This window comes from Mus musculus, chromosome 12 (assembly GCF_000001635.26).
Source record: "Mus musculus strain C57BL/6J chromosome 12, GRCm38.p6 C57BL/6J".
In the NCBI taxonomy this organism is placed as follows: domain Eukaryota; kingdom Metazoa; phylum Chordata; class Mammalia; order Rodentia; family Muridae; genus Mus; species Mus musculus.
Genome location: NC_000078.6, coordinates 56,896,814 through 56,923,100, shown reverse-complemented (window position 1 = coordinate 56,923,100; position 26,287 = coordinate 56,896,814). Strand labels below are relative to the sequence as shown.

General features: G+C 42.7%; 1 protein-coding gene and 1 long non-coding RNA gene across 4 annotated transcripts in view; one reads left to right on the top strand and one right to left on the bottom strand.

Moving 5' to 3' along the window:
- The window catches only part of Slc25a21 (solute carrier family 25 (mitochondrial oxodicarboxylate carrier), member 21), a 484,839-nt gene that overhangs the window by 274,372 nt on the left and 184,180 nt on the right, over positions 1 to 26,287 (top strand). The window lies entirely within an intron of this gene.
- Gm30001 lies at positions 15,120 to 25,302 on the bottom strand. Of its 2 annotated transcripts, none has more exons than XR_003950118.1 (4): positions 24,791 to 25,302; positions 23,623 to 23,767; positions 15,691 to 16,388; positions 15,120 to 15,218 (listed from the first exon to the last, which is right to left on the bottom strand). It is a non-coding gene; the product is annotated as a predicted gene, 30001 (long non-coding RNA). The 2 variants fall into 2 exon arrangements; XR_872773.3 differs by having other exon boundaries at positions 23,623 to 23,827; positions 24,791 to 25,301.

The window sequence follows — 26,287 nt, the reverse complement described above, 5'->3', positions numbered from 1 at the left end:
AAGTGTTCATTGTATCAAATTTAAATAATGCTCTTGTGTCAGCCAAGACAGGTTAGGTTCTAACAGGCCTGAATTTCAGGAGATTCCAGCTCAGAATCCTTTTCTAATCCCCACCTCATGTCCAATATGAACAGATGCCATAGTCCATTTCAGCTGCTGTAATTAAATGCCGTAAACTGAATCCTTGTAAGCAAAAGAACATTTCCAGTTATGGGACCTGGCTTCTACAGGTTTCTTTTCCCTACAGGTTTCATAGCTGTCCTCTGGAGGAGGCCTCTTTCCTCATTCACAGACAGCATCTTTTCATTTGGTTCTCACGTAGCAGAAGAAGCAAGATACCACCTGAGTCACTGGCATAGGGACACTAACCCGAGTCACTAGGGCCTCCAACTACTCATTTCCCAGGATCCACCATGTCACACCTTGGAGAAGTCAGGATTTACACACATGGATTTGGAAGATGGAACCCATTTAGAACGAAATAATGGTGCACGGTGCTTGCTGAAGTCATTCAGGCTGGCGGAACCTCCACTTCACTGTGCTTTCCATTGTACATGGCAGAAAGTGGAGAGCCCTATGGTCTCTTGTTTCTGCTGAGAATTATGGTTCATATCTACTCATCTGACCATACCTAGCCAACCAGCAGTAGAAGTACGATCATCCTATTTGATTGGGAGGATGAAGGTATCAAGATGCTGTAGACACTCAGGTCCATTCCTAGCTGTATGCAAGAAACATCACCAACTTACACTTACTAGTTCCCCTTTCGGACGTGAAAACACAATGGCTTTAGCTGTTTCTTTTAAAATCCACTCCCACATTTCAAAATGTTCTGCTCATCCTGACATTGGCTTCAATCATGCTTTGCCCTAGTTCATGTCCTGCGTGGAATCTCCAAAGATAACCTTTGGAAACAGAGTCTCTGTGGATATAATTAGCCCTGAAGAAGTTATATTAAAGTTGGGGAGGCTATAAATTCAATATACTTTCTATCCTTACAAGAAGAGGTTCAGATAGACAGAGAGAGAGGAAGAAGAGTGAGTGAGGGAAGGAGGTTTGGAGGGAGAGAGGAAGGGAGAGAAGTCATATCCAATGAAGGTGGTAATTGGAACTATGCACCTGCATGCCAGTGCATGTGTTGGTTCACCAGTCAGTCACTTACAGAGACAGAGATGGTAGAGTAGAAGAGATTTAGGAAATAATTCAGCATGCTACCCTATATTATCATTTTTAAATATTATTCATGATACATATACCCTTCACCCTCCATGGTAAAAATGCACTCGATTAATATCACTTATTGTCTGTTTCATTGTTTGCAATGCAGCTGTTTATAGCCAAGCCAAGTGATGATCAATGACCCGATCTCCTGCAGTTGGTTTCTTTTCCTTTTCATTCCTCAGCCTCTGCATGGTTGTTGCCAATTCTTATTTCTCCCAAGACGCTTCTTTAAGTTTCTTCCCCGTTCAATCTTCAGAGAGTAAGCCACTAGGTCTTCAGTTAAGTGAGCAAGGAGACATTTATAGACTTCCCAAAAGTTCATTTTCCCCCAATTACATTTAAATGCCATCCATGGTATCGGATTTTCCAATATTTTCCAAAGGGCTTTCAATGCCCTTTGCTGATGGCTCCCTCCTTGAGTACTTTGGGTGTAGCTCTCTCTGCTATGATAATGCTGACCTCCATCCAGTTCCTCTTTTCATTTCTGTTGTACAAAAGTGTGTTGACATCACACAGCTATAGCATTTCTTGCTGTCCTCTTTGTTCTTATGAGTTTATACTTATTTTGTAATTCCCCTACTAACTATATTTATTAGTCAGAGCCAAAGCAGGAGAATCCACCCACTCTGAGCATTCAAAACAAAGAGAATTTAATACAAGGAATTAGTTACTCAGATGCTAGACCTGTGTAGGATCCAACAGAAGTCTGTGAGGCAACCCAGAGATTAACAGTAGAGCCACAACCCCAGATTGGCTAAACAAAGCAAAGAGGTGTTACCATCATCCCGGTAATTATGGATGGAGTCTCAGAAGAAAAAGAGCCACCAACATATCCTCTACCTGAGGCCAACAGGAACAGGGCCAGGGCTCTGGGTTCTTTCTTCTTACCACCTTCAGCTTCCCACCATCACTGTACCATCTTGTTGAGTCATGCTATCCTGGGAGGTACCGAAGCTTTGCAGTGATCATTCTTTCTACATTAGAACAGGAACAAAAATCAAGAGATGGATCTAAACAAATAGAACCAGAATTTGTGCACTGTCACTTTTTAAAGCTTTCTTTAATTTATAATTTTCTCTATATGATATATTTTGATAATATTATTGCCACTCCAAATCCTCCAAGGTCTTTCCTACCGCATCCCCATCCATCTTTATAGTCTTTCTCTCTGTCTCTTTAAAAAAGAAAGAAAGAAAAAAAAAACAAAGGAAGAAGAGGAAATCAACACAAAAAAAGACAAAAATACCAAGCCAAACAAAAACTACATACAAAAACATGAAGTCTGTTTTGTGTTGGCCAATTACTGCTGGGCATGGAGTCTGCCCTAAAGTGTGGCTGATATACCCAGTGACACTCTATTGGGAAAAAAAAATGTTTTGTTTTCCCTTTCTTGGAAGGTGCCAATTGTAAATACTTTCTTGGTCAGAGGTAGACTTTGGGTCTACTTCCCATTCCCCTTGCTGGGACTTCGTATGTTTTGAATCTGTGTTGATCTGATGGTATTGTTCTGATGATAAGACCCTACTGGAGCTTCAGCTTACTTATGTCATTAAACCTGCAGAAATCAAGCTAGTGTGCAACTAAAAGCTCCATTCCTACCAACACCCATTGTGCTGAAAGTGCGCAACTAAAAGCTCCATTCCTACTAACACCCATGGTGCTGGGCATTACATTGCGTCCCTCCAAAGAAAAGAAATAATCACCATATCACCCAGCTACAAACCCTGTACCTGCATCAGTGACCCACATACAAGATATGCAAGATTTGTGTCATGGTGCAATCATGACACAAATGTTATGGGTGTGACCCATAACAATCGCTTCTTGTTTGAACTTAAGGTACTTGTTGATACAGAACCCATTCTTGACACTGTTAAAATGATCAAGGGTCATGGTCCCTTAGGGAAAATCTATTACCATTATTCTCATAAAGGAACATATCAATAAAATGACTTATAGTGACATATTGCTTTATCCATAGACCAGACTATTGGTCAACCCTCATCAGAGAAGCATATTCTTAGAGAAGATGGTGATTGTTTTCCTTCTTTTTAAAATATTAGATATTTTCTTTACATTTCAAATGCTTTCCCTTTCCTTGTTTCCCCTTAGAAATCCCCCCTTTATCCCCTCCCCCCTCTCCCTGCTCACCAACCCACCCATTCCCACTTCCTGACGCTGGCATTCCCCTACACTGGGGCATGGAGCTGAGAAGATGGTGATTAACACAGAGACCCACAGCTAGACAATATACAGAGAGAGACTTTAGATTCTCAGCCATAAATGGATTGTCTTCAAACTTCCCCCTTTAAGGCTCAGGCATGTATATGGAAGTGAGTAGAAAGAGTGTAAGAACCCGAGTGGTTGATGACTCTAAAGAAACAATGTCATCCAGACACAAGACTCATACACATGTGCACATAGAGACAGCATGTAAAAGATCTGCACAGGTTCATTTTAGTAAGCATTGAAGATGCAAAAATAAGCATGCATTTCCAACCAATCATATTGAACCAAAACTTATGTTACATCTAAAAAGATGATGTTTAATAACCCTACCGAGAGGTAGTCGGGCATTGTACTGCTTCCTTTATATAGGAAACAACTTGTTCTGCTTAAGGTAATTATGGCTCCAGGTATAGAAAGACCATTGTGGTCAGAGGCTATCCAAATGACCACAGGTTTGTTCAAGGTGTTCCCACTGAAATTTAGCAAAAAATATTTACTGAGGTAGTGAACACATTACAGGTACATCGAGTCAAGGTCTCTTTTGAAATTCTCTCTAGAGATTGGACTTTATAGTGACTTATAACTTTGTTTCTACTCCAATAACCTCTGCATAATTGTGTTTAAAGTCTTTCACTAAGACCCTGACTACAAATAGTAGAAAAATCTATTTATTCACTTGGAAGACTAGAAAAATCAAAGGTCCACAGTTTTCTATTCTCCTGGGTTTAAGGTAGATAGTCCATAATAGTTCTTTTTCCTGTCTTCCTTCAGATTTCCTTTTTTTCTGAGCAGGTTTCATTATGGGCCGGTGCTTTCACAGGGTGAGAGCCTCATTGGCTCCCTGCTGCTTCCTGCTCAAGTACTCTTTCTGCTCTAGAGCAAGGTTGTCTGAGTTTGAATCCTGACTCCTTTACTCATCACTTGTTTGGTTTCCTTAAGTTAAGGAGCTTGACTGAGCCTCAGTTTCCTCTAATTGGAAACAAGAATAGCAACCACATCATCCTGGAAATAATTGAGCCACACACAAAAGGCACACACGTGGGCTTGGACACACCAAGTAGCACATACACATACACACACACACACACACACACACACACACACAAAGTATTGTGTTTGCTCCGAGGTTAGCAAAGAAAGGGGAAATGTGAAGAAAAATGGAGTTTTTAAGGTAGCCAGGGAAACATATGGCAATATACAAAGTATAGGAGAGGGGAAACGTTTAATATGGAGTCAAGTGGTTTCAAGTTCCAAGCCGGAAAAAAGCGTGTTATATGAGCACTCCATTTAAACCCTTCCACAGAAGGTGTTTGCAAGCAGAGAAGTCTCCTGGGTCTGAGGGCAGGAGAGCATTGGTTTAGTACATATGTTCCTACTGACGTCATTCCACACATTCCACACATCATCTTAGCTGCGTGTTGACATTATTACATATCCCCAAAGACTATCACAGTACCTGACCTCCAGGAGGTGTCCAGAGAGTGCTGTTAGATGAAAGAATAAAATGGTATTCATTAATAATCAGAAATCACAATGCCAGCTATGTGACCATTCTGGACTATGTAGAAAGTTAGTTGAGAAATGTAAGATTTCATGGAAGAGCCAGAAAGTAGAAGTCTATTGAAATAGAGGGAGTGGCATGGTAGTCAGGAACATTTCAAGCCTGTGGTAGAGTTGCAGACATTAACATGGGGGTAAGGAGGTTTCCTTTGGGTGTGTTCAGATGAGAAGTAGGTGAACTAAGTCAGGAAGAAGGACAGAGGTGCTGGAAGAGCACAAGAAACGAGCTCTGCGATGTGAGGCCGAATGTGAAACTTCATCCCAAACAGTGCCAGACTATGGACATAATCTGCAGGACTCATTCGTGACTTGTATGTTTTCTAAGATCCACATTTGAAGAAAATAAACAAAAAAGGGTAAAATTAACATTAATAACATAGCTTACCAAACCTATTTTTAAAATATTGCCTTAAAAACCTACCAATAGAAAAATTACTAATGAAATGGTTTCCAATCCGTTTCTACGCTAGGTCATTAAATCTGGAACCCATTTCACATGTAGATTCACATCTTAATACAGATTAGCTAGCTTGCAATAGCCACATGGGGCTATGGCTCCTGGATTCCATAGCATAGGCAATTCTCTAGCATGCTTTGGAATGAGGTGCTGTGGGAAGAAGTCCTTTTATGGTGATAAGGACAACTGTTCAATGATTCCCTCATAAGAGCATCCTCTCTTAGAATGGGCTGACAATGGCCCACAAGTAGGATTCCAGTTTGCATCGGGGTAGGGGAGTAAACTGCATATATATTTGTAGGTTTGTGCCCCAGTTCTGTAAAGAGTCCTGTAAAGAATCTCCTTTCTAAAAGGCGTTCATCATCTCACTCATCCGTCGTCTCTTTCATTTCATCTTTCTGAATGCTGTCCTTAAGTGTGCAGAGGTGGAAGGGGAAAGCTCACCTTGTACAACTGGTTCCTCGGTTTGCGAGTTGATATGGAAATATATGTTTCTAGAGCCAGAAATGATGAATTTTTGTCCTACTGCGTGGGGTCGTGGGGGCAAAGCTAAGCACAAGGGGACAGAGGAGCAACAGCAGCTACTGCTCCAGGAAGAAGATAAATAAATGACTCTGGTGGTTAAGCATGACTTAGGGACAGAAGCCAGCCACAAACTTTATTAAGAATGGAATCTGAGGACAGGCTGTCCTGAGCTTTGTGGGGAGTTCAACAGAGACCAAGGCACCAGGACTGGGAACATCCACAGCCCCGTTCACCAGAGAGGAAGCAGACATAGAAATGGTCTTTAAAGTGAGAGGGGCCACTGAGAAGCCACTGCAGCCAACAGAACAGAGGGTGGAAAGGAGGAACCCATCTCTTTCAGTACATTGTTTTGTTTTTATGCTAAGGAATCCTTTTAAAATAAGAGCTTTGGGGGAGTTAAGATGGGCTATCCAGTAGCGCCACCACATCCTAAATCATAAACAAGCATCCAGGGAGGTGATTTTCGGGGGTTAGTGACTGGCCAAGGTTATAAAACAGTGAGTGTACACTCAAGGCTAGGCCATGGTTACGGCTGACTTGTCACTATAGATAGACAATTGGGGTTAGATCACGATTGTGGCTTCTTCCTAACCATGGGAAATAAGTGTCTAAAGCACAAGGAGTAGATCCACATTTGCTTAAAGTGTATTTTTATTGAGAGTCTGTCATGTAGCTAGGACGATCCGTGGCCCATGTAATAGTATGAAGAGGTGACAGTAGCCTTCCATATGACTTAGGTTTGGAAGCTGTTACCATAGTTACCATAGCTGTTACCATAGATGCTGTAGTTTGGATCTGGAATGTCCCACAGAAGCTGGTCCTGCTATTTGGAGGGGATGGAAAGGTTGGAAGCTGGGTCTTTTTGGAGAACGTTCACTGGGGTTGTCCCTTTGAAAAGTATCTTATGGCCTCTACTCTCCCCAGCCCGGTCACTCTGACAGCCTGTGTACAGCTTTACTATATGCCTCCTTCCATGATAACAGCCTTGTCCCAAAGTGACAGGGCCAATGTACTAAAGTCTCAGAAGCAAAAAAAACAATATCAATCTTTTCTTCTTTAAATGGTTTCTTTCTCATATTTTGTCCAATCAAGGGAGGCTAACACATGTAATTCCCCTGGGACTGGTTTTATTTAGCCAAAATAGCTTTTATGTTTCCCATGGCAAAGCAAGAAGATATTGGATTATGGAGAGCCTTGTAACTGTATTGACCTTGCCATCAGTAAATATTTGTTAATAGTCAAACTTAAAAGGTACAGAAGATGGAAGTGCAGATAGTTGGAAGGAATAAATGTGCATTCCTTGGCACACCATACAGCTACTTTGAATGTATGTTAAGTAAATACATGCTTCCTAAAATACCATTTGTGCTACTAGGGAGGTGGCTCAGTGGACAGAGCTCTTATTACAAGTGTGAAGTCTAGAGTTCTGATCTCCAGAACCCATGTTAAAGCTAAAAAAGTTAGCTTCCTTAAGGAAGTCTCCTGTCGTCCTCGAACTTGGGAAGTATAGACAGGTTACCAAACCAGACAAGATGTCTAGCTAGATTAGCTGGAATTGGTGAGCACTTGGTTCAAGGAGAAACCCTGCATCGAGTGGAGAGAGATTGAGGAAGACAGGCAACATCAAAGTTGTGTCTTCATGTTCATGAGGGCTCCTGTGCACACACACACACACCTTCCCAAGCACCTGCATGCATATTTATCCCACACATACACACCTGACACACAACTCAAACATACCTACAAATATACAGGCCACCCCCAAAATGTCATTTGTCCCCAAGCAAGAGCGTTATTTCAAATTCATCCTTATCTATAAATTGGCAAAAACTTTAAAATATCTCACAGTTTTACAGGGAGTAATATGACCTAAGAATGACCCTGAAACTAAATATATATATAATCTTATTTTACACATCGTTACAGAATACTGCATGTCTACATTCCCAGTTTGTATATCTCTCTGGAGCAAGGCAATGGATTTGGGGTTGATAGACCATGAAGAGTTGTCATTAAAATGATGTCTGGGATTTTCCCTTTGACAGCATCCCCCCTTCTTTAGGACAGCATGGGCTCTATCCAAGTTCCAGTAAGCTCAGAAGGAGGCACAAGGAAGTCTTGGCACTCTACTTTCCTTGCACTTTAGTGGTCCTGCTGAGCATATAAACTTAAGCAATAGACTGGCTTGGTGCACATAGCTGCCTTGTCCATATGGAGGAGTCCACATGTGCTGGCATTTGCTGCCTCCGAACAGTGCAATTATTTCTCCAGCATACAGCGAGGAAGACAAAGCAGACACCAGAAGACTGATGCATTGTAGGGAACCAAATCTCACAGACTTTCTCAAGAGCTCCTGGAACTATGGACTAAAATTATCTTTCAGGAGAAAATTCTTGCTTAAAAAAAAAATCAAGCCAGTTCTTTAAGTTTCCATTGTAACTGACTCACTTTCTAACCCTAATGTGTTCCCAAATATATCTATTATCCTCATCTACCTATCAGTCAGCCTTTCTATCAAATGGAACTAGTTTTCAAATCACTTCTTAGAAAAACATGCTTTTTAAAAAATGAAATACGTTACATAATATTTGTAAAGTAATCTCATTAATTTGTCCTTAGCTAATTTTTTAAACTAGGTCCATATATCACAAAGGCCATTATGCTTCAACTCCTTAGCCTTAGAAGAGTTCTTCCTTACTGACAAGATGTTCTGGGTCCTTCTTACCTCTTTTCTTTGCTTCACTTCAAAGCTATCCAGGTCAACTCCAAAAAAAGCTGCTTCTTATTAGAAACAAATTTGTCCTATCATGTATGCTTGCTTCTTAGAGGCCCCCACAATTAGCAGGTGCTTATCCTAAAAGGGCTAGAATATTCCGTACTTTCATGAGACAGGAAAAGGGGCTTTAAAAAGCTTGTGGAGATGGCAGCAGAATCTATAATAGGAAAGGGAAGGAAGAGGGAAGAAGGTCCAGTCAGGAAGGGTGAAGACAGGACAGTAGACACATGAATAAGGAGGGGGAACTGCATGTGATGTGTGTATTTTTTAATCTTTCTTTCCTCAATACTATATTTACATAACATTTATATTGTATTAGATACTATAAAAAGTAAACAGAATTATTAATTATTTTTCTCAATGCTGTGACAGGAACAAAAAGTCAGTGTTACCTAGACATGTTGGTGAGTACATCTTACATGCATTCGCGACCGGCCAGGAAAGACGCAACAAACCGGAATCTTCTGCGGCAAAACCTTATTGCTTACATCTTCAGGAGCAAGAGTGCAAGAGCGCAAGAGCTCTATTGCTTACATCTTTAGGAGCCAGAGCGCAAGAGCGCAAGAGCGCAAGAGCGCAAGAGCGCAAGAGCTTTATTGCTTACATCTTCAGGAGCAAGAAGCAAGAGCCAGAGCAAGAGAGCAAAAGGAGAGAATATGGCGAAACCCCGTCCCCTTTAAGGAGAATTATTCTCCACCTAGGACATATTACTCCCTGATTGGCTGCAGCCCATCGGCCGAGTTGTCGTCACGGGGAAGGCAGAGCACATGTAGTGGAAAACTACCCTTGGCACATGCGCAGATTATTTGTTTACCACTTAGAACACAGGATGTCAGCGCCATCTTGCAACAGCGAATGTGAGGGTGGCTCCCCACAGATCCCCCTTTTCTTTTAATAAGAGCAATAGGCCACCCATATTAATGAGAGTGGAGATAGAGGTCAAATCCCCAGTGTGCAGGTAAAGGAGCCGTACACATAACCTCCTCCCAGGCTCATCACCTAGAGGGGTCCTGGTCTGGTCCCGTGTCGTTTTACCTGGGGAGAAGGACACTTGGACACGCAACCTTCTTGAAAGATGACATGTCTCCCTAGAATAGGCTCATATATGCCGCAGAGCCCTTCTACTGCAGTGCTTAGCCCTGCAACTCTCTCGGGCTGCTGAAGCACACTCACTCTATCCCGTGCAATGAGACTAGCCTCGTGGGGTGCAAGAGCTGAGTGACCAGCGACCTATTGCTTAAGCATAGATAACCATAAATCAGGGGAAGCACCATGTTCTAGTCCTGCAAGCGCCTGGGCAATAACCACCTTGTCTCTCCTAGTTTGGGCCTTAAGCTTACAGACCAACCAGAGAAGCAACACTAATCCACAGCAAAGTGTATCTCCAAATAATATCGATCCCACCCATTCTTTAAAGAAGGAAAATGCTGAGGAGATCCAATTGAGTAATCCTTTGATCAGGGACAGGTCCAAGCGCATGGAGTTGACCTGAATGATGGCAATTCTCAATTCCCGAAGGGTCTGTTCAAATTCAGCCGTCCAATTCTGTAACATATACTGAGAAAGACTTTTTAACAAATTAGCTGCCCTAGTAAATTTCTCATACTGAATGGAAGTAACGCATAATGAGAGGTCCCCCAAGCTCCCGACAAACCCTGAGCCAGTCTTGTAAACCTTTGTTCTTTCTTGGGGCTATGGCCACTCTGCATTCCTGCGTGGCTTGCTCATAAATGAGCTATTCTACCAGAGGTGTGGCTTGCTCCAAATCTGCAAAAATACGCTCTGCTGCCTCTGTCATTCTGGCCACAAAATCTGAGAATGACTCCTGAGGTCTCTGGACGATCTTTGTTAGTTGTCCAGTGGCTTCACCTGCTCGGGAGAGCGCCTTCCAGGCCCTAATAGCCTTTTCATCTGATTCAGAACTATTAAGAACTGGCTCCTTGAGCTCATCTAGTGATGAGTATAGGCTCCTTCTCCTAGAAACCTTCACTGATTGATCTTTTTTCTTTTCTTTTTCCTTCTCCTTCCTTCTAATCTCTCCCCAGGTATTCTTACCTGACCTAAACTTATCCTCAGGTTCAAGACCCTTGGAAAGGCCTGTATACTTATTTTGTGTACCATATTTCCTCTTTGCTCCTACTCTCTCTCCCCGCTTTACTTCTGATAGATTGTCTTGAATTTCATCCAGAATTTTCAGCCCTGCCTTAACCACTTGATAACATGTGAAAAGGAACAAAAAGGCTCCTAACACTAGAAAAAGTTCAAGGTCAAACATACCTACTTTACTTCTGATAGACTGTCTTGAATTTCGTTAGAAAGTTCAAGGCCAGGCATACCTTGTAAAGCTATTTCCCACTTTACTTCTGATAGACTGTCTTGAATTTCGTTAGAAAGTTCAAGGCCATACTTACGGGTACCCTGTTCCCCAGCTGAAGAGTTCTGAATTCACGCAGTTGAATCCTTCTCAACAGTCTGTGTTGCGGGAACACTTCATTACCACCGTTCCCCAGCTGAAGAGTTCTGAATTCACGCAGTTGAATCCTTCTCAACAGTCTGTGATGCGGGAACACTTTATTACCACTGTTCCCCAGCTGAAGAGTTCTGAATTCACGCAGTTGAATCCTTCTCAACAGTCTGTTTTACGGGAACACTTTATGACCGTGACCCGCAGTTCTGGTTCCGGAATGAGGAATCTTCCTTGCGCCGGTGATGGTTAACTCCCGTCCCGAGTTTTCCTGTCCCGGGTTTCCGGCACCAACTCTTACACGCGTTCTCACGACCGGCCAGGAAAGACGCAACAAACCGGAATCTTCTGCGGCAAAACCTTATTGCTTACATCTTCAGGAGCAAGAGTGCAAGAGCGCAAGAGCTCTATTGCTTACATCTTTAGGAGCCAGAGCGCAAGAGCGCAAGAGCGCAAGAGCGCAAGAGCGCAAGAGCTTTATTGCTTACATCTTCAGGAGCAAGAAGCAAGAGCCAGAGCAAGAGAGCAAAAGGAGAGAATATGGCGAAACCCCGTCCCCTTTAAGGAGAATTATTCTCCGCCTAGGACATATTACTCCCTGATTGGCTGCAGCCCATCGGCCGAGTTGTCGTCACGGGGAAGGCAGAGCACATGTAGTGGAAAACTACCCTTGGCACATGCGCAGATTATTTGTTTACCACTTAGAACACAGGATGTCAGCGCCATCTTGCAACAGCGAATGTGAGGGTGGCTCCCCACAAGTACACACCAGTAATGCCAGTACCCAGGAAATAGAGGCAGGGCAATAAGCAGTTCAGGGCTAGCCTTAGGGTAAAGTAAGTTTCAGGCCAGCCTGACTACCCAAGACTCTACCTCAATAGAAAAGAAAAATGTGCCATGGAGTAAAAGCTTTAGATACATTCCTAGGTTCTTCCTATTGTGTGAAAGGAGGTGACTGTATAGGCATAGAGAGAGGGATGCTTGAGATGAGAAAACTGTAGCTAGCAATATCCGGTCTCTTTACCATGTCTCCAGGAAAGCTGACTTTCAGTTGTATGTTTAGTAAGAGTCAAGCCTAAGGAGGTAGAAAGTTGGAATTCTGGTCCAGTTGGAAAAGATGGCTACCATGGCTATCTTGGACTGTTTTCCTTTGTGTAAAGCAAGAATACAATTTCTAAATTGCTTTCAACAAACATAAATTTGATGCTAATAATATAGTGTGCTAACCCCAAACCTTAACCAAAAAACTATAAAGTGTGTAACTTTCTTGGAAAATTGATGAATTCCCAGAATATTCTTGTTGGGGTAGATAACATAGCCTGTATTGCTTTTGGTTTGTAGTCAGGGCACAGCTGAGATTTAGTTCTGACATAATGAAGAAATTTGTAAGATGATAAATAGAGCTGGCTACAACTTGCATGTCCTGGGCCAAGTTCCTGCAGGAAAAAAAAAATGTTTCCATTTGGGGGTTATTGAATATTTTCTCCAGTGAAACTTTGGTATCTAATAGGTTACATATCTCACTATTGCAAAAATAAATCTGAAATTAAATATATTACCATATTTAACCTAATATAGCTAACTTCTTTTTAGATATAATTCAGCATTGCTGAATACTAAAAGAAGAAAACTTGAAATTTTAAATTATCTCTGCCTTTATGTCTTTTGAAATCATGGAATTTTAAATAATATCTGCATTTAGGTCTTTTGAAACCCTGACATTTGAATTGGTTAGAATTCTGATGCATCGTCAAGGAATAACAGGTTATCAGACATGATCACATCAATAGTTATGTATCATCTCAGAGGAGGCCATATGGGAAGGTTATGTTCTGAGCACAAGAGATCAGCATTTCTATGTCAGTACTCTAGGCTCTAGCTAAGTGAGTCAAGAATACAGCTCATGGGTTTGATTCCTGAGAATTGAGAATATTTCCCCCAAAGCCTTGGGGGTGTCTTCCTATATAATGTGGTGTGTTTTCTGAGATGTTTTCACCTCTGCCTTCCTGAAGCAAGTGGGCTCAGAGGCCTCCTGCGTCTGCTGCCAGGCATTTCAATGGATGCTGCTCTTTGTTGCCATGATGAAAATACCTCCCATAATAATCCCCTAGATTGCACTGATCAAACACATACACCCATTCAAAGAAAGACAGGTTAGCAGACTTTATTTTACTACAAATAAATCTGGAAGGAGTAGCTGGAGCTACTTCATATAGAGCAATCACTGAGCTCATGGACACTCAGAACAGGTGTTATAGACAAGGGCAGAGATGAGGCCAGTGAGGAAATCGGTGCAGAGCTCTAGTCAGAATGCTGATGCCATCATTCAAATCATTCAGTGTGTGTATGTGTGTGTGTGTGTGTGTGTGTGTGTGTGTATAATGAATATATATACTGTATGCATATATACATATATGTATATATGCGTGTGTATATATGTATATACATAAATATACATACACACACACACACACACACACACACACACACGCACACATACATACACACACACATTCGGGCTTCTAGAAAGCCTTTTCCTGGTAGTACTTATCTCAAACTTGGCAAAAATTCCCCAAAATTGTTGCCTCAAAAATCAGGGAAAGCCCACTGTAGCAGCTCTAGCTCACATCACCCCCTAGCATCATCCTCAGTCATGATGCTTGTTGGGATGCAGAGACCCTGTGGCTGGCATTTTGCATCAGCCTTGCCACGCATGGGAAAGGGCCCAGGACCTAAGTGTAAGAATGATTATTTCTGCCTTGGGTTAAAAGTTTTCTTCTTAGTTGTCAAAGACTGGTCAAAGGGAAAGGACAGAGACAAGTGACCATGCCCTTAGTGGACACGAAGCAGAAACTGGTGAAGTTGGAAGACAGAAACTTACTAATATGGTGAAATAAATTCCCCAAAGGCCTTCACACCATTAATATCACTGGGTGAGCACCAGTGAATAGCAAAGTGACAGCTTCCACTTTAGCCAAGTGAGGCATCTGTTTGCCCAAGCTGGAATGACCGAGGCAGATCCGCCCATTCTCCCCTTTTAATGCATGTCAGTCTACAGGTACAGTGGTTTGCTCAGGAACAACATGTAGAATGGGGTCATTTTGTTCTACTCTATCTCTGCAATATAATTAGTGAATTTCAAGTACTGACATTTAAGATAATTCACACTCCTTGTTGGAGCGGTATTTTTCTCACAGGAAAAAAAATGTATACATACAGTATACTCTGATCATTTTGTTTTTATTATTTGTTTGTTTGTTTATTTTACATCTCAACATCATCGCCCCTCTCCTCAGGTTCCACCCTTACAAATCCTTCCTCCTATTACCCCATACCCTTTTCTGAGGGGAAGGGGAAACGTCCATTGGGGATCACCCAGCCCTGAGACATCGAGTTCCAGTAGGACTAAGCACATGCCCATTGAAGCCCAACCATTTCAATCCAGTGGCAGGCAACAGAGTCAGGGATAGTCCTCACTCCAATCGTTAAAGGACCCATATGAAGATCAAGCAGTATATCTGTTACCAATGTATAGAGGGTATAAGCCCAGCCCTTGCATGTTCTCTGGTTGATGGTTCAGTCTCTGTGAACCCCCATGGGCCCAGGCTATTTGAGTCTGTAGTCTTTTTGTGTCCTTGATCCCTCTGACTCACTCAATCCTATCTCTCACTCTTCCACAAGATTCCCCAAGCTCTGCCTGATGTTTGGCTATGTGTCTCTGGATCTGTTTCCATCCTTTGTTGGATGGAGCCTCTCAGGAGACAGTTATGCTAGGCTCCTATCTGCAAGAATAGCAGAGAATCATTAATAGTATCAGGGGTTGGCTCTCTCACATGGGATGGGTCTCAACTGGGGCAATCATTGGTTGGCTGTTTCCTCAATCTCTGCTCCATCTTTATCTCTGCTCATCTTGTAGACAGGACAAATTTTGGCTTGAAGGTTTTGTGGGTTGGTTGATGTCCTCCTCCATCCACTGGAGGTCCATCCTGGCCATGGGAGGGGAGGTGGCCATTTCAGTCTCCATATCCTTAGCTGGTAGAAATCTCAACTAGGTTTGACTCCATAGTTTCCTGGGAGACTCCTTATCCCAGGTCTACAGCTAATACTGGAGATGCCACACCCCCCCAGCTGATTTTCATTCTCACTCCCAGCCCTCTCCTGCCGCCCTCATCTGATCCCCACCCCTGTCATCCTCCTCACCCCCTCTTTTACCCAGTTCCCTCTCTCCATTCACCTCTGATGAGTATTTTATTTCCCCTTCTGAGTGAGAATCTCATTTCTTCCCTTGGAACCCTCCTTATTACCCAGTTTCTTTGCATCTATGTATTATAGCATGGGTATACACCCAAAAGACACTTAACTATCCTACAAGAATACTTCCTCAACTATGTCATAGCAACTTATAAGTGGACATCAGCCATTAAAGAACCCGTTCCTTCCACAGTAGTCATAATTTACCAATAATGTCTTGAGTGGGGGTTAGCCTTCCTGAGCCCTTCACCCATCCACATTAGGATTTTGGCTGACTTGATTTTGTGTATTTCCTTCGCACACAGTCACTTCTCCTCTTCATGCATGTATGCATCATTCCCGTCCAGCCAATAGGACATCACTGAGGCATCTCCTACATGGGCCTTACGATATTCTCACATCCTCTTCTATGATGTGGAAAAGCTTTTTCTGAAAAAACAAACAGAATTACTACAGAAGTATCAAGCAGGAAACAGCCCAATCTGAAGCAAGCAATGTATCATATATGGAAGTTATGCTTTCTACTCTTCATATTGAGGCAGAGCGTAACCTGTGCTTTGGAACGGGTAATCTAGGAACATGTTTTGGGATTTTGCTGATATCTGGTCCTAAAATGTTTCTGTTTCCTTAATATATATTGAACACCTAAGTAAATTATTTGACTTTATTTTTAGTACTGAAATAGGGAAACGATTAAGTTAAATAAGAAAAAAAAATGACCCTGAAATTTGTCCTCAGGTTGCAGAATTGGCAAAAAGCTGGTGCTTTCTATTTTGATTTCCCAGTGTATAGGAAAGCTGTCCCGTCCAGATGCTTGCCAAGTTCCGAGAGAGCACACTGGGGTGTTTGCTGTGCAGCACAGGAAGATAGCCTGGGTCTTGTGTGCGGGTGTTCCAGGTTTCAAGCTGTAGCAGGGGAATGGGAGAAGAGAAGGAAACATTCCCAAATTAAACATTACTCGCAGGAAATGAGCCAGAACACCTGTGAGAGGTCAGGGTTCAGAAAATACCAAACTCAGAGTTCAATATTTTGATCTCACAGCACAAAAGAAAATGGTTAGAGCGAGCAAAGGGAATCTGGAGTCTAACCAGGGGGACCTGAGAATGAAGGCTCTGTCATTCTGAAGGCCTTTTCTCCCAGGACTCTATGAGGCTTCAAAATGTATTTTCAGGACTGACATGGAAAATTTCGGTGGTCCCTTTGCTTAAATATCAAGTTGAGAAGTTATTTATCTCTTTCCTTCAACTCCCAGAAGATCACTTGTGCATTCTTTGCCAGGTTCTTACAAGGCTCTTAGGCTGGGAAGGCAGCTGTCCAGCAGTTTGTCCAGCCGTTAGTGACGAGGAGACAGTGCAGCCCTGAAACACTAGGAATTGACTTCTAGGGAGAGAAGAGATTTTGCTAAATGCTTTTTCATGGGACCTCCTAGGGAAATGGAGGGTGTTTTTCCATCTCATTTCCCAGCTCCTAACTTCTCTGAAATGGGCTTGATTTTTTGCCAGGTGTCAAATTATAACCTCCCTTGTCAACCACAAATGACTAACGATTAACCTATGACTACAGCAAAGTTTGAAACTCACATTTACATTGTAACTTTCTGGCTACATTGTGTTTTCATAAATTGTGAAAAAAATTCTCTCTCAAGCCAATACAAACAAAGACTTAGAGTCTTAGTTGCAATGCTCCCTCACAGTTTCTGACCCTGTAGGTCTCCAGGAGAAACAAGACTGAGCTGCTGCGGACCCACCTTCAGGCCTGCTGCTGGCCAGCCCAGAGAATGACGCTAGTGCCCCTCTCCCGGGGAGAGTTAAGTGATGTCAGAGGCACCGGGCAGAGCAGCATTTGACCCTTAAACTGCTATACAAGCAGCTGTTTTCCTCCTTCCACCATTCCCTGGGAATCCCAACAGTTGAAAGAAATCTCTGGTATTCTGCGCCTTTTCCCCCCTCAGATAAAGTCAACGGAAAACATTAATTGAACGATGCTCACTGGTCATTTGCTGAGAGGGTGATAATTCTCACAAAGCCTCTTCATTGTTTTCTTTTCTATCCATTTTATGGAAAAGGAGCAGGGTCTCGGCAAGTTCCCTCCATATTTACGCCTGGCCCCGCTGTGTGCGCGTTGAGAGCTCATAAAAACAAGCCTGCCTGCCAACCAGCAGTTGGTAATGGGAGCCGGAGCCTCTCTCTGCAAGGTCACCTGTTTAAATAGACTCCCATGGTGCTGCCTAAAAGGCCTTTCCATCCCAGAGCTACTGGCTTGCTCCCTGCCTGTGCTTTAGGAAGCAGCTCCAGCATGGTCCTGTCCCCACTTAGCAGCTTGTCCTGCTGTTCAGCTCCCTCACATTTGATGAAAAGCGCTGGAGACCAAAACCAAGCAGTCCCAGACCCCAGGCCTAAGTTGGAGCTTATAGACGACATTATGAAGAATTTCCTCATAAATAAAAGCAAGCGTTTACATTCAATTAGGCTCTGGGTTATATTCTGCAGTCATCACACAGTGACAAATATGCAAAGATTCCCAAGGAAATGGAATGGCTATAAAAAGGCATCCTGTAAAAAGATGCCAAGCATCCACTTGGCTAGACAGCTTTTGAATCCTAGAAAGTAGGAATTAGAGGCCTTCATGCCCTTCAGGTTCCATATCTCCACTGTTGGGCATTTCAGCTAAGGTCACTCGCACTGACCCCTGGGAGCCTCCCCTATCCCAGGTCTCTAGGACTTCCTAGAGATTCCCCCTACCCCTCATCCCTGACCCTTGGTAGCTACAGATTCATGATATTCTTGTTTTTAAGAGCTGAATAGTATTCCATTGTCTAAGTGAACCACATGCTCTGTTTCTATTCTTTAGCTCAGGGACATCTGGGTTGCTTCCAGTTTCTGGTTATTAAGAATAAAACTGCTATGAACATAGTGGAGCATATGTAGTAGCCAGATAGGACCCCTCAGTGGAGGGATAGGGACACCAACCCACCTACAAAACTGTTCACTCAAAATTTGTCCTGTCTAAAATAAATTCAGGGACAAAGATGGAGCAGAGACTGAAGGAATGGCCAACCAGTGACTGGCCCAACTTGAGACACATCCCATGAGCAAGCACTAATCCCTGACACTATTAGTGATGTTATGCTGTCCTCTGACAGACTCTACCAGCAGCTGGCTGAGACAGATGCAGATACCCAAAGCCAAATATTGGCTGAAGGTCAGAGACCCCTATGGGAGAGTTAGGGCAAGGATCGAAGGCCCTGAAGGAGATAGCAGCCTCCCAGGAAGGCTAACAGTGTTAACTAATCTGGACCACTGGGAGCTCCCGGAGACTAAGCTACCAACCAAAGAGCATACATGGGCTGATCAGAGGCCCCTGGCACATATATAACAGACAACTGCCTTGTCTGGGCTCAGTAGGAGAGGATGTGCCTAATCCTGCAGAAACTTGATGCACCATAGTGGAGGGATACCCACCGGGGGTGGGGGGAAGGACACCCTCTCAGAGACAAAGGAGAGGGGAAGAGGAAGGAGGAATTCTCTGAGGGGGCATTGAGAAGGAGGAGGGACAGCATTTGGGATATAAATTAATTATTATAATAATAGAAAGAAGAAGACAGTGTACTGCTAGTGAGCTTCCTTGGCAGACATGGTAGTCAAGCTGCCCCAGACTACATGAAGAGACAGCAAGACAAACTCCTGCAGTAGTTGTGACACTGCTTGGTCCTTTCCATCTCTTTCCACATCTTCTGCATGGGGTAAGCGTTTAGTTCTATATCTTCCATGTCCCTCTATCCCATAAGCAAACCTTGTTATTTCTAGAAAAATCCTCTTGTTCAATAGAAGTGTCTTGTTACCGCCACCAGAACAGCTATGTCCCAGAGTATGGGCTACAGAGACTTCCACACATCACTCACCCATGTGCCTGGCTCACTGCCCTACTAAGCTCCAAGCTCCTCTCCAGGGTGGCTCTCAGTCAGTGATGCAATAACGGATGGGATATACATCCAGCACTCCTGGGTACTTCGACTTTAGCACTGCAGAAAGATTGTCACCCCAGCTAACAAAACCAGCAATACAGGCACACACCCATGCACAGAGGCATGTATGCGAACGAGTGTGCGCATGCGCACACATACATATACCCATAACTACCTCTTGCAAACCATGTCTGAGAAGGTAGGACTGACTAAAAGCTAAGATCCAGATCAGGACTGGCCAGACAGCTTCAAAATCAAAGACTGAAGTGAGGCTAGAAACAACATACAGAAAGACAAGCTGAAGAGGGAGAGCAAACAATGCCAGCAGTTCCTGGGTAGGGTCATAAAGCTCTTACTTCCTTTTCGGACCAACAGCAAACAGAGGGAGTCACCAATCAGTAAACATTCCTTACCACAGTAGTGTGGATTTGTGTTCAAAGACATCAGATCGGTGCCGACTTGTCCTCCCTGTTTTCCCTCCACCCAGCTTAATGGGGATCCTAAAGAAGCCTCCTTCCTTGTAGGATAGGCAGACTTTCTCAATCCCAGCTCTATTGACACTTTGGGTTGGACAGCCCTTTGTTTCAGGATCTGTCTTGGGTGGTTAGGAATGCTTTACCAGTGTCCGTTGGTGTCCTTACTAGATGCCAGTCATACCAATTTAGCAGGCAAAACCATCTCTAGACCATGCCAAAAATTCAAGACACAAAATCACCCTTTCCTCCAATTGAGAACCACTGAGTTAAACAAAGGAATTAGTCCATTGGCCTAAACGAGACACAAATAGCATGTGACAAACACCGTGAGCCCCAGCAAGGCATCCGACTGATTCAGAGGGCATGACGTTCAAAGGATTGCTCCACAGATGAGGATGCCTGTGAGCCCCAGTGCCACTGACCTGAAACACTGGCTAAGGCCTAGATAGCTGGCACCCACCACAAAGGTATTCTTTCAGTCTGCCTGTCATGAAGACCAGTCATTTGCAAAAAGCTCTTAACCCAGCTATACACGATGCAGGGACATTGTTCAAGCCCCTTCCTTCCATTTTAAGTTCTCATATCCACACCTTCCTCTTGACAGCCAGTGTTTTCTGGGTTCTTCTTCAGAAGTTATAGCTGGCCATGCATTTATTTATTTTTTTTAAACCTATTGTCCTCCAGAAGCATCTCACACTGTTTCTACTCTTTGGTCAAACTTTACATCTGACTGTCTGTTCCTGGAGCTCTCTCTCATGCCCAAGAGTCAGGGAGCACTAACCAAGGAGCCAGGGAGCACTAACCAAGGAACCAGGGAGCACTAACCAAGGAACCAGCTTCTGGATGCCAGCTAATCCTCTGACTTTACGAAACAAACTCCCGAGCCTTGGAATGCCAAAGGGTGTCTAGTCCGGTAACCAGGATCTTATTGCATCACTGATATTATTAAAAACTTAGTAAGGTATGGTGATATAAAAGCAAGCCAGTATGTTATGTGTGTGTGTGTTTAATTCTGTGCAGGTCCTGGGAAATGGCTGAGACAGTTAGGGTATTTGGCCTGAGCTCAATCTCCTGACTCCCACACATTGTTCACTGACTGCCCCCCCCCATGTACATAGGAAATGAATAAATACATTTTAATAATTTCTGTACAGAGTGCACTCCTTTATTGTCTGAACCTAAGGGCAACTTTCACCACCTTGACTTCAGCGAAAGGTCGAAAGGTCTAAGGGTGAAAACTTCTCCCATCCTAGAAAAGCACAAAGCTTTTTCCAACACACACTTGTCTGATGATGATGCTTGATTCCCCTTTCTTAATAAAATCAATTCCCGTCTTCTTAGAATGACATATAAGGTCTTCTGTGTCCCACTCTGCCTCCTTCCAAAACTCACCATGTATCTACAAGCTCTGATGTTTTTATATTTAATTCACACCAAACTGCCATTTATTGCTTTCTAAACACAACCTGTGAATGTGTACAGTAGTGACAACAGTGATGAGCAGTATTAACTACGAAGTCACTGGGCTTTCATTATGTGCTTTACACTGTGCCTTGCTATGCAGTCAATCTTATTCGAGCCAAGAAGCTCATGGATGAAGAACATATCACTCCATTGTATATAGAAGACTATGAAGCTTAGTTCAAGAAACAAAAGAGAGTCTCAGAATTTCACCTCAGCCAATTAATCTTTATTCCATAGCATTTGTGTTGTCCTCAATTATTCCTGCCAGGGAGCTCTTCCCAGGGGCAGTTCTTTTATCCCTGGAGGACCAGCTCAACTCTAACCATATCTGTGGATCCTCTTCTCCATCTCTAGGGGGATTAGCTGTTCCTTTCTGGTGCTAGATAAAACTCTATGTGTCTATGTGCATTAGAGTGTTAGAGTCTTATAATGACTACTGTTACAATGGAAGGTCACACTGAATTCGTACCCGTACTCCTAATATCTGTATCACAAAGGAAGTGTGATAACTGAGGTATCACACTGTATGCCTGCTACTTAGGTATCCCACTGTGTGGCTGATATCACAAAGGTAATGTTATATTACTGAATGAATGAATGATAGAATGATATCCCAATTTTATTGCCTATACACAGCTCATGTCAGTTATTAATGCTCAACCCTGAGTTGAAATCAACATTTAAACATATACTGGTTCCTGAAGTTAAAAAAAAAAATTCACCTATACATTTTTGTATGAAAATGGAGGAACAGCCATCACCATGGGCTGTGTTTTCTAATTGAAGTGGAATTACAATGTAGACGCATAATGCAGCAGTGTTTGTTGGAGGGTCTCAGGGGATACCTAAGACCTCCAAATAAATAGGGCATTGGCTGAAGAAAGTCCCAGAGGTCAGATCGTTCAAGAGCTGTAGTATTTGTCACTGGCCCAACAAAACCAAGAATAGCCAGGTTCGAACAGCTCCAGCCATTGCAACTCATTTTTCTTTACGTCCGACTGCTGAGCAGGGTGAGAGCGTGTTTACAGGTCCAAATGAGCAGAGGACAGGGCCTCTCCAGCACGCGTGGTCAGAGTTTTGAGCCAAACTGAGGGAGACCGGATGCTGCCAGCTGGGCTGGGAGCAAGAGTCTCAGAGGTGAGGGAGTCAAGGTGGCACCTGGCAAAAAGATTTCTAGTTGCTAGAAGGGAACATTCTGATACAAAATACTAAGTCCTGTTCTTAAAAGTACCAGATCTTAGCAAGGGCCAGTAAGCAAGGGCTTGGAAGAAGGTGGCGAAGGAAAGCAGTGTCCGGACAGCTGGCCTTCACTCAGGCAACTTCTCAGATTCTGTGACTTTGGGGTTGTTGCAGGAAAATTTTAAGGGAAGCAGATTCCAGTAGAATATAATTCTTACTTTATTGTTAAAGTCTTCAAATGGACAATTTAATTATCCTGCTTTCCCCTTGAGCATACATTGTTTTGCTTTTATTGTCAGTTCACAGTAATATTCTGTTTTGGTTGCTGAGATGATCTTATGGTACAACTGCTTTCCAAACACACTTGTGTTTTTTTTTTTTTCCCCAATAGAAAAGTCACAATTTATTACTAGGGGTATATGTTCTAGCAGATTTTAAAATTTCCTATTTCAGTGTATGGAAACAATTTGATCCCATTTCATGTTTATGATATTCATTATATTCAAATTTAGTATATTTGGTTTCCATGTAAAAATTTAGGACTATTTCCTGTATGGTTTCTTAATGTATATATTTAAACCTGAATGTGGTTAGCTGTGTATTTACCTTGGACATATTAGCATAATGATTTTTTTAATCCAAAATGTCATTTACTGTACCAAATACGTAAGAGTAATCCACAAAGGATAGTGCGACCATATCCTAACACAAAGGAAGACAATATGAATTTACAATTTTATGTAAAGATATACTTCAATTTTTTTAACTTTAAAATACTTCATAATTTTGTGGAAACTGCATATTTCACAGAATATGTGCATTTGGGGAGTTGTAAAGAAGTTGAGTCCAAGTACATAATGCTAGGAACTACAATTACTATTTCACTATTGCATAATGCACAGGAATTACACTGACAGTTTAACTCCTGTCACTTTACGATTGCGCATAAAGTGTGAACAGACCGCAGGACACGACACAGGTGTGTCTGCTTGTTATAGTTTCTTTTCCTAAATACCAATGGTATGCAGAACCCCAAAAACAAGGGAGCTCACTCACCTTTGCTGAGAGGTGGAAATGAATCCGACATGGTTGTCTTCTGTGTGAGCGCATGTGCATTGTTGGCGCTGTCTTTCTCCATGGAGTGGAAGATGGACTAGAAAGTCCATTCAGCTGGATCTGCAATGCATGTGTTTCCAGCCATCTGCACTTTGCAGCCACAAAGATAACTGTGATGTTGGTGGGCTTGGAAGGGGGACTAGATCTAGATATTTAAAATATTTATTTAAAATATGTCACAGTGTTTTCATTTATTCCTCAAAACATTTAATATGTTTAGTTTACTTCTGAATTACCCTATTCAGTATTGAGGAACATTCTTAAAGTAGCTGAGCTACCTCAGAAAATAATGCTTTGGAATGTGGCCATCAAGGTAAAAATGTAGACAAGCAACACTGGTGTTTGCAAAGCAACTCCACATGGGATCCTGGGAAAACTTCTGACTTCTCATTTGATAAATAATAACCAAAACAAAAGAAAAAAATGAAAAGTGAAAGACAGAACTTTAACCAGACATGATACCATTGGGAGTAATGATGTCAAACACTCTCTCCTTCCCATTTTTGTACAGTTTATCAATTTATTTAATAAGCAATCTTATTCAATTGTTCAATGCTAGTTTTATATGAAGTGTTTTGTTGCCTAGCAAATTATATTATTCATAAAAATCAGTCTGCCTTATCCCAAGCTGACAGGTGTCCCAGCTCCTTAAAACGATCCAGTTTCAAGCTCCTGAGACAGTCAATGTGATTCTCCTTCCTGGGTTCTTAATAATTGCTCCCTGATTATAGAAACTCATGGGTATCAACTTGTTAGCCAGACTCTAGTTAAGGTAAAGGAATTCTGATCAGTTTGCTTAGAATTGTCTCCAGCTGTGCAGGTTTCCGTCCTTGCTAGAACAGAAGCTAGCCAAACTCTCCCTTAATTGCTTGCCGCTTTTTCTTCAGCCACTGAAATTAGGTGTGATTGGGCCCTAGCATCATGTGACGCAAATGGCTCCCAGGTAATCTTACATTCTCATTTTGTGCATAATAAAGACCAAGTTTAATAAACTATTAATGACTCCAGCAAACAAAGCGTGCTTATAACAAGAACATTCCCCCCTTAGCCAGAGATAGCGAACAAGTCTCTATCAGAGCGTATGCTGCGCTGTAAACCTGAAACTTACCGTGTTGGATGGGGACTGTAGCATGTCCTGATCTAAATCCCCATTTCCACCACTACCATGAGTAGCAGAGAAAAATCAGTGGAAGCCACGGCTTTCTGTCACCTGCAGCCCTGTGTGTGCTCTCTGGATTATTCATTAAGTCTGAAGCTGTGCTCTGAGAGACAGAGTCCTGTGGGGCACAATCAAGACGAAAATATTGCTTTCCATAGATGCAGACTCCCTGTTCTGCTTCTTTGGCTAAATGGTGCTAAAAATCTATCCAGGAACAAAAATAATCCATTCGTGCCCTGTTAGCTTGGTTAGCTGCCTAGAGAGCACAGGTAACGGAGAAATTAACACTTTACAGCAAGCCACAGTCTGTCAGTCAGTTTTCCATAAAGATTACATGAACCCCTGTGAAAGGCAGTACAATCTAATTCAGTAGCTTTCTGGGATGAAGCCCTTTTTCTCTGAGAAAGGTGGTGACAGCGCTTTCTTCTGCTGGTGCAGCCTGTTGGAGTATAGGAAATGGGACAGGCCTGGGTCTGATGACAGATCCTAACACTGTGACTTACTGACCATGTGACTTGGTGATTGTTTACCTGGTCTCTGGTTTTGTAATCAGCAGAGTGAGAGTGTTGTCATCCAATCCGGTGGCGTGCCTGTGTCACAAACTATGGAAGGTGTCAACTGCAGTGTAGTTTCTGTCAAAAGCCAATTTCTGGTAGCAGTCTATAATTTTCTGTAAATACAAATTGATGTGAATGGAGGCACGCATGCATATCCCGTTTTTTTCTCCCAGGGAGTGTGTTTGGACATAGCTCAAGCTCCTCAGACATGCCTGGCCCCAGCATGCTTTGTGGCTCCCTACAGCTACCCTGATGCACTTCTCCCTGAGCTCAGGGCCCCAATGCCGGGCTCCTGTTTGCACCTTGCCCTTGTTTCATCTCTACTTGGAACACTGTGTTCTTCCCACTTCAACTCCTTCCGCTTGGTAGATTTGTTCTTCTGAAGGCTTTCCTAACAGAAACACACCATCCTTTCTGGAAGGGGCCTCCTCCTACCTGCCCCCATTTTCCTCCTGCTCCGATGAACAATCCCCTTCTCTCTTACTCCCCTGCACACCGGACTGAAGGTGCTGTGGTCGCAGGGATGTATGGTGCTGACTTGCTCCTGGATATGCCTTATAAACTGTACAAAAATAAGATTTGACTAATTAGCTAACTAGTATATTAATAAGAAAATGGGAGTAAATAAAATAATATTGCCTTTCAAAGTCTAAGCTCTAGGTTGGGCATGGTATTACATGCCTGTAGAGTTTGAGACATAGACACAGGAAGATCTGGAGTTCAAAACTAAGCTCTACATCGTGAGCTCAAGGGTGGTCTAATTGTGAAACTTTGTGGAAAAAAAAATAAAAGGTCTGAGCTTTTGACTATGAGCAATTAACTGAGCAGGTTATCAGATCTTAAAAGTTTGTTGTGGCCTTAATGTGAGTTTGAGCAGGGAACATCTCTG